General features: G+C 42.1%; 1 non-coding gene across 1 annotated transcript; it reads left to right on the top strand.

Moving 5' to 3' along the window:
- Positions 1–9,032: 9,032 nt before the first annotated feature.
- Positions 9,033–9,140, top strand: LOC130958429 (small nucleolar RNA R71). The gene has a single exon (XR_009077551.1). It is a non-coding gene; the product is annotated as a small nucleolar RNA R71 (small nucleolar RNA).
- The last annotated feature ends 356 nt before the right edge of the window (positions 9,141–9,496 follow it).

Below are 9,496 nucleotides of genomic sequence, written 5' to 3'. Positions count from 1 at the left end.
CTTGTGGCACTCACTGATGCTACTTGCAGGCCATCGATTCTTTTGGCCATTTGCTCAAACTGTTGTTGAATCTGCTGCTGCATCATCTTGTTCTGAGCTAGAATTGAATCCACTCCTTCCAACTCCATTACTCCTCTTCTTTGTGATGGTTGGCGTTGCCTTTGATGAGCAAAGAAATATTGGTTGTTGGCCACCATATCAATGAGGTTTTGAGCTTCCTCTGTAGTTTTCATGAGTTGTAATGAGCCTCCAGCTGAGTGATCAAGTGCTTCTTGAGCTTTCAGAGTAAGTCCTTCATAAAAGTTCTGTAACTTATCCCACTCAGTAAACATCTCTGGTGGACATTTCCTCAATAGTGCCTTATATCTTTCCCATGCTTCATATAAATTTTCAGCCTCCATTTGAGTGAATGTCTGCACCTCAGTCTTCAATCTTATGATCCTTTGAGGGGGATAAAATTTGGCAAGAAACTTACTCACCAAATCATCCCAAGTGTTGATGCTTTCCTTTGGAAATGTTTCTAGCCATTGAGTGGCTTTGTCCCCTGAGATAGAATGGAAAGAGCAGCAACTTGTAACTGTCAGGAGGCACACCATTGGTTTTGACAGTGTCACAAATCCTTAAAAAGGTAGATAGATGTTGATTCGGATCCTCCAATGGCCCTCCTCTAAAAGAACAGTTGTTTTGGACCAGTGTGATGAGCTGTGGCTTTAGTTCAAAGTTGTTTGCATTGACATTGGGGGTAAGGATGCTACTTCCACAGTGTCTAGCATTTGCAAATGTGTAGGAAGCTAGTACTCTTTTTTGTTGTTGGTTATTGTTGGCCCCTCCTTCTGGTTGATTGGGATTTGATGGATCTCCTTCCATTTCTTGGAATTCCTCCTCAGATTCTTCCTCTCCAATAACGTTCTTCCCTCTTTCAGCTCTTCTTATTCTTCGAAGAGTTCTTTGGTCAATTTCAGAGAGAATAGGGGAGGCTCTTCCTGTACCTGACATACAAACACACAATAAGAAACACACAGGTCCAGAAAACCAATGAAACTTCAATCTACTGCTAGAGTGAAGTTTTTGTTAGTTTAAGCAAAAATTCAAACAGTTAGTGTGTTAAGAAAAAAAAGAAACAGAAAAGAAAAAGTGCTTGATCTAGATCTCCACTTCACTTAATCATTGTCAATCTATTTCAATCCCCGGCAACGGTGCCAAAAACTTGATGTGCGGAAAACGATCCGACACAAAACTCACCGGCAAGTGTACCGGGTCGCATCAAGTAATAATAACTCACATGAGTGAGGTCGATCCCACAGGGATTGAAGGATTGAGCAATTTTAGTTTAGTGGTTGATTTAGTCAAGAGAATCAAGTATTGGTTGAGTGTTTTGTATCTAACAGTAAGTAAACAACAGGAAATGTAAAGGAGGAAGGGAAGAATTGCAGAAATTAAAAGGAACTAAAAGTAAAAGGACTGAATCTTAAAGAACAAGAAATTAAATGACTGAAACTTAAAGTGCAAGAAATGTAAATTGTAGTAACTTAAAGTGCAAGAAATATAAATTGCTTGAATGAAAAAGGGATTCGAGGACTGGGATATCAGAATTTAAGCAAAGGGAAATTGATCTGCAACAATTAATAAAGCAGAAGATGAATTAGAAATACTTAGAATTCAAACAGAGAATGGAATTGAAGTGCAGCAGAGGTTCACAGAAGAACCAAAAGGGAAATGTGATCTCAGGACTCCAGAGACTAGATAGCAAAGTCTAGATCTCAATTGCCTTCCCAGATCCAAATTCTCAAAGCAATTAACAAGAAATTGAAGAAGAAACAGTAAAGGGAATATAATTGAACTCAATTATGCAGAAGAGAAATTAAAGAGCTCTTGAGTGGAGATTGAGACAGAATTTCCTCAATTCTTAACTCCCAAGACTCAAACAAGAAAAGTAAAAATGCTCAAGCAAGAACAAGGAAGAAGAGAGATCAATTCTCCTCCCCAATTCTCAGAAATATCAGTGAAGTCCCTCAAAGAGAATTCAAAAGTTCCAAAATAAAAGTGAAAATTCAAAGCTCCAAAGGAAAAGTCCTAATTACATCAAACTAACTCCTATTTATACACTTTCTATTCTTGGATTTTGGAATTTGGATGGGCTTTTGATTTGGTGAAGAAATGAATTTTATTGGATTTTTAATCCAATTTCAGCCCAAGAAAAGTTGCTTCCAGGAGGCTGCCCTGCCCTTGTGGAGGGCAGGGCAGGAATTTGTGCGTGCGGCTCTTGGTGCGTGCGAGTTGGGCGTGTGGTGCTGCAGGATGCTGCCCTGCCCTTGTGGAGGGCAGGGCAAAAAATTTTGGTGCGCCAGAATCTGCCTGTGCGTGTGTGTTGATGCTGTCGAAGCTCCCTTGGTGCGCCAAATTGGTGCGCTGGCTGTGCACCACAAAATGCTGCCCTGCCCTTGCGGAGGGCAGGGCAATGTGCCAAGGCTGAAGCTCCGTGTTCGAGACTTGGGTGACGCGCACGCTACTTATTTTTCTTGGTTTTCTTGGTACCAAAGTGAGGCTTAGTTCCTTGCTTCCTCATGGTGCCGTGTTCGATCCTTGTGGCAAGCATTGGTAGGCTTTTTCCTTTGATTTATTTTCCATGAAGGCTCGATATTGCCCTTGAGGAGGGCAGGGCAGAATTTTTGCTCAACTTGATCCATGACACCAATTTGTGCTCCGCCCTTGAGGAGGGCAGGTGGTGCACGAAATTGTGATCACTACAACTCAAATAATCCCTAGTAATGGCTCCAAAGACTTGGTGCTCAATACCATGGCATAAACACAACTTCGCACAACTAACCAGCAAGTGCACTGGGTCGTCCAAGTAATAAACCTTACGCGAGTAAGGGTCGATCCCACGGAGATTGTTGGTATGAAGCAAGCTATGGTCACCTTGTAAATCTCAGTCAGGCAGACTCAAATGGTATAGATGATGAATAAAGCATAAAGATAAAGGTAGAGATACTTATGTATATCATTGGTGAGAGCTTTAGATAAGCGTATGAAGATGCCTTCCCTTCCGTCTCTCTGCTTTCCTACTGTCTTCATCCAATCCTTCTTACTCCTTTCCATGGCAAGCTTATGCAAGGGTTTCACCGTTGTCAGTGGCTACCTCCCATCCTCTCAGTGAAAATGTTCCTATGCTCTGTCACAGCATATGGCTAATCAGCTGTCGGTTCTCGGTCAGGCCGGAATAGAATCCAGTGATTCTTTTGCGTCTGTCACTAACGCCCCGCCTTCTAGGAGTTTGAAGCACGTCATAGTCATTCAATCATTGAATCCTACTCAGAATACCACAGACAAGGTTAGACCTTCCGGATTCTCTTGAATGCCGCCATCAGTTCTCGCCTATACCACGAAGACTCTGATCTCACGGAATGGCTGGCTCGTTTGTCAGGCGAGCACTCGGTTGTCAGGCGATCAACCATGCATCGTGTATCAGGAATCAAAGAGATATTCACTAGAGCCTTGATTGCTTGTAGAACAAAAGTGGTTGTCAGTCACTTTGTTCATAAGTGAGAATGATGATGAGTGTCACGGATCATCACATTCATCAAGTTGAAGAACAAGTGATATCTTGGACAAAGAACAAGCGGAATTGAATAGAAGAGCAATAGTAATTGCATTAATACTCGAGGTACAGCAGAGCTCCACACCTTAATCTATGGTGTGTAGAAACTCCACCATTGAAAATATATAAGAACAAAAGTGATCATTGGTTTCGGCCCTAGAGAGGGAACCAGAAGAACCAAGATGAAAATACAATAGTAAAAAGGTCCTATATATAGAGAACTAGTAGCCTAGGGTGTACAGAGATGAGTAAATGACATAAAAGTCCACTTTCGGGCCCACTTGGTGTGTGCTTGGGCTGAGCAATGAAGTATTTTCGTGTAGAGACTCTCCTTGGAGTTAAACGCCAGCTTTTATGCCAGTTTGGGCGTTTAACTTCCATTTTGGTGCCAGTTCCGGCGTTTAACGCTGGAATTTCTTTAGGTGACTTTGAACGCCGGTTTGGGCCGTCAAATCTTGGGCAAGGTATGGACTATCATATATTGCTGGAAAGCCCAGGATGTCTACTTTCCAACGCCGTTGAGAGCGCGCCAATTGGGCTTCTGTAACTCCAGAAAATCCACTTCGAGTGCAGGGAGGTCAGAATCCAACAGCATCTGCAGTCCTTTTGAGTCTCTGGATTAGATTTTTGCTCAGATCCCTCAATTTCAGCCAGAAAATACCTGAAATCACAGAAAAACACACAAACTCATAGTAAAGTCCAGAAAAGTGAATTTTAACTAAAAATTAATAAAAATATAATAAAAACTAACTAAAAGATACTAAAAACATACTAAAAACAATGCCAAAAAGGGTACAAATTATCCGCTCATCACAACACCAAACTTAAATTGTTGCTTGTCCCCAAGCAACTGAAGATCAAATAGGATAAAAAGAAGAGAATATGCAATGAACTCCAAAAACATCTATGAAGATCAGTATTAATTAGATGAGCGGGGCTTTTAGCTTTTTGCCTCTGAATAGTTTTGGCATCTCACTTTATCCTTTGGAATTCAGAATGATTGGCTTCTTTAGGAACTTAGAATCCAGATAGTGTTATTGATTCTCCTAGTTAAGTATGATGATTCTTGAACACAGCTACTTATTGAGTCTTGGCTGTGGCCCAAAGCACTCTGTCTTCCAGTATTACCACTGGATACATACATGCCACAGACACATAATTGGGTGAACCTTTTCAGATTGTGACTCAGCTTTGCTAAAGTCCCCAATTAGAGGTGTCCAGGGTTCTTAAGCACACTCTTATTGCCTTGGATCACAACTTTATTTCTTTCTTTTTCTTTCTTTTTCTTTCTTTTTCTCTTCTTTTTTTTCGGTTTTTTTTTCGCTTGCTTTCTTCTTCTTTTTTTTTATTCACTGCTTTTTCTTGCTTCAAGAATCATTTTTATGATTTTTCAGATCCTCAGTAACATGTCTCCTTTTTCATCATTCTTTCAAGAGCCAATCATTCATGAACCACAAATTCAAAAGACATATGCACTGTTCAAGCATACATTCATAGAACAAAAGTGTTGCCACCACATCAAAATAATTAAACTGTTATAAAATTCAAAATTCATGCAATTCTTCTCTTTTTCAATTAAGAACAATCTCTAAGAAAGGTGATGGATTCATAGGACATTCATAACTTTAAGGCATAGACACTAAGACACTAATGATCATAAGACACAAACATAGATAAACATAAAGCATAATTTTCGAAAAACAGAAAATTAAAGAACAAGGAGATTAAAGAACGGGTCCACCTTAGTGATGGCGGCTTGTTCTTCCTCTTGAAGGTCTTATGGAATGCTTGAGCTCCTCAATGTCTCTTCCTTGTCTTTGTTGCTCCTCTCTCATGATCCTTTGATCTTCTCTAATTTCATGGAGGAGAATGGAGTGTTCTTGGTGCTCCACCCTTAGTTGTCCCATGTTGGAACTTAATTCTCCTAGGGAGGTGTTTAGTTGCTCCCAATAGCCTTGTGGAGGAAAGTGCATCCCTTGAGGCATCTCAGGGATCTCATGATGAGAGGGATCTCTTGTTTGCTCCATCCTTTTCTTGGTGATGGGCTTGTCCTCATCAATGGGGGTGTCTCCTTCTATGTCAACTCCTACTGAATAACAGAGGTGACAAATGAGATGAGGAAAGGCTAACCTTGCCAAGGTGGAAGTCTTGTCCGCCACCTTGTAGAGTTCTTGAGCTATGACCTCATGAACTTCCACTTCTTCTCCAATCATGATGCTATGAATCATGATGGCCCGGTCTAGAGTAACTTCGGACCGGTTGCTAGTGGGAATGATTGAGCGTTGAATAAACTCCAACCATCCTCTAGCCATGGGCTTGAGGTCATGCCTTCTCAATTGAACCGGCTTCCCTCTTGAATCTCTCTTCCATTGTGCGCCCTCTTCACATATGACTGTGAGGACTTGGTCCAACCTTTGATCAAAGTTGACCCTTCTAGTGTAAGGATGTTCATCTCCTTGCATCATGGGCAAGTTGAATGCTAACCTTACATTTTCCGGACTAAAATCCAAGTATTTCCCCCGAACCATAGTAAGATAATTCTTTGGATCCGGGTTCACACTTTGATCATGGTTCTTGGTGATCCATGCATTGGCATAGAACTCTTGAACCATCAAGATTCCGACTTGTTGAATGGGGTTGGTAAGCACTTCCCAACCTCTTCTTTGGATCTCATGGCGGATCTCCGGATATTCACCCTTTTTGAGTGAAAAGGGGACCACGGGGATCACCTTCTTCAAGGCCACAACTTCATAGAAGTGGTCTTGATGCACCCTTGAGATGAATCTATCCATCTCCCATGACTCGGAGGTGGAAGCTTTTGCCTTCCCTTTCCTCTTTCTAGAGGTTTCTCCGGCCTTGGATGCCATAAATGGTTATGGAAAAACGAAAAAGCAACGCTTTTACCACACCAAACTTAAAAGGTTTGCTCGTCCTCGAGCAAAAGAAGAAAGAGAGAGTAGAAGAAGAAGAAATGAGGAAGAAGGGAGTGGCTTATGTATTCGGCCAAGGAGGGGGAGAAGTGGTGTTTAGGTTGTGTGAAAATGAAGGAGTGAAGAAGGGTATTTATAGGAGAGAGGGGGGATAGGGTTCGGCCATTATGGGTGGGTTTGGGAGGGGAAGTGGTTTGAATTTGAAGGGTGAGGTAGGTGGGGTTTTATGAGGGATGGATGTGAGTGGTGAAGAGAAAGATGGGAGTTGATAGGTGAAGGGTTTTTAGGGAAGAGGTATTGAGGTGATTGGTGAATGGGTGAAGAGGAGAGAGAGTGGTGGGGTTGGTGGGGATCCTGTGGGGTCCACAGATCCTGTGGTGTCAAGGAAAAGTCATCCCTGCACCAAATGGCATTCAAAATCACGTTTTGAGCCATTTCTGGCGTTAAACGCCGGGCTGGTGCCCATTCCTGGCGTTTAACGCCAGGTTCTTGCCCTTTTCTGGCGTTTAACGCCAGTCTGGTGCCCCTTTCTGGCGTTAAACTCCCAGAATGGTGCCAGACTGGGCGTTAAACGCCCAAATGCTAACCTTACTGGCGTTTAAACGCCAGCAACATCTTCCTCCAGGGTGTGCTGTTTTTCTTCCTGTTTTTCATTCTGTTTTTGCTTTTTCCATTGATTTTGTGTCTTCTCATGATCATCAACCTACAAAATAAAATAAAATAGCAAAAGAAAATAGATAAAATATAACATTGGGTTGCCTCCCAACAAGCGCTTCTTTAATGTCAGTAGCTTGACAGAGGGCTCTCATGGAGCCTCACAGATACTCAGAGCAATGTTGGAACCTCCCAACACCAAACTTAGAGTTTGAATGTGGGGGTTCAACACCAAACTTAGAGTTTGATTGTGGCCTCCCAACACCAAACTTAGAGTTTGACTGTGGGGGCTCTGTTTGACTCTGAATTGAGAGAAGCTCTTCATGCTTCCTCTCCATGGTGACAGAGGGATATCCTTGAGCCTTAAACACAAAGGATTCTTTATTCACTTGAATGATCAGTTCACCTCCATCAACATCAATCACAGCCTTTGCTGTGGCTAGGAAGGGTCTGCCAAGGATGATGGATTCATCCATGCACTTCCCAGTCTCTAGGACTATGAAATCAGCAGGGATGTAATGGTCTTCAATCTTTACCAAGACATCCTCTACAAGTCCGTAAGCTTGTTTTCTTGAGTTGTCTGCCATCTCTAGTGAGATTCCTGCAGCTTGTACCTCAAGGATCCCTAGCTTCTCCATTACAGAGAGAGGCATGAGGTTTACACTTGACCCTAAGTCACACAGCGCCTTCTTGAAGGTCATGGTGCCTACGGTACAAGGTATGGAAAACTTCCCAGGATCTTGTCTCTTTTGAGGTAATTTCTGCCTAGACAAGTCATCCAGTTCTTTGGTGAGCAAAGGAGGTTCATCCTCCCAAGTCTCATTTCCAAATAACTTGTCATTTAGCTTCATGATTGCTCAAAGGTATTTAGCAACTTGCTCTTCAGTGACATACTCATCCTCTTCAGAGGAAGAATACTCATCAGAGCTCATGAAAGGCAGAAGTAAATCCAGTGGGATCTCTATGGTCTCATTTTGAGCCTCAGATTCCCATGGTTCCTCATTAGGGAACTCATTGGAGGCTAGTGCACGCCCATTGAGGTCTTCCTCAGTGGCGTTCACTTCCTCCCCTTCCTCTCCAAATTTTGCCATGTTGATGGCCTTGCACTCTCCTTTTGGGTTTTCTTCTGTATTGCTTGGGAGAGTACTAGTAGGGAGTTCAGTAACTTTCTTGCTCAGCTGTCCCACTTGTGCCTCCAAATTTCTAATGGAGGATCTTATTTCAGTCATGAAACTTTGAGTGGTTTTGATTAGATCAGAGATCATGGTTGCTAAGTCAGAGGGGTTCTGCTTAGGATTCTCTGTCTGTTGCTGAGAAGATGATGGAAAAGGCTTGCCATTGCTAAACCTGTTTCTTCTACCATTATTGTTGTTGAAACCTTGTTGAGGTTTCTCTTGATTCTTCCATGAGAAATTTGGGTGATTTCTCCATGAAGAATTATAGGTGTTTCCATAGGATTCTCCCAGGTAATTCACCTCTTCCATTGAAGGGTTCTCAGGATCATAAGCTTCTTCTTCAGATGAAGCATCCTTAGTACTGTTTGGTGCATTTTGCATTCCAGACAGACTTTGAGAAATCAAATTGACTTGTTGAGTCAATATTTTATTCTGAGCCAATATGGCATTCAGAGTATCAATCTCAAGAACTCCTTTCTTCTGATTAGTCCCATTGTTCACAGGATTCCTTTCAGAAGTGTACATGAATTGGTTATTTGCAACCATTTCAATTAGCTCTTGAGCTTCTGCAGGCGTCTTCTTCAGATGAAGAGATCCTCCAGCAGAGCTATCCAAAGACATCTTGGATAGTTCAGAGAGACCATCATAGAAAATACCTATGATGCTCCATTCAGAAAGCATGTCTGAAGGACACTTTCTGATTAATTGTTTGTATCTTTCCCAAGCTTCATAGAGGGATTCACCATCCTTCTGTCTGAAGGTTTGGACTTCCACTCTAAGCTTACTCAATTTTTGAGGTGGAAAGAACTTTGCCAAGAAGGCATTGACTAGCTTTTCCCAAGAGTCCAGGCTTTCTTTAGGTTGAGAGTCCAACCATATCCTAGCTCTGTCTCTTACAGCAAAAGGGAATAGCATCAGTCTGTAGACCTCAGGGTCAACCCCATTAGTCTTGACTGTGTCACAGATTTGCAAGAATTCAGCTAAAAACTGATGAGGATCTTCCAATGGAAGTCCATGGAACTTGCAATTCTGTTGCATTAGAGAAACTAATTGAGGCTTAAGCTCAAAGTTGTTTGCTCCAATGGCAGGGATAGAGATGCTTCTCCCATAGAAGTCGGGAGTAGGTGCAGTAAAGTCAC

Source organism: Arachis stenosperma, chromosome 10 (assembly GCF_014773155.1).
Source record: "Arachis stenosperma cultivar V10309 chromosome 10, arast.V10309.gnm1.PFL2, whole genome shotgun sequence".
NCBI classification, from domain to species: Eukaryota; Viridiplantae; Streptophyta; class Magnoliopsida; order Fabales; family Fabaceae; genus Arachis; species Arachis stenosperma.
This window is presented reverse-complemented; position numbering and strand designations above follow the sequence as displayed.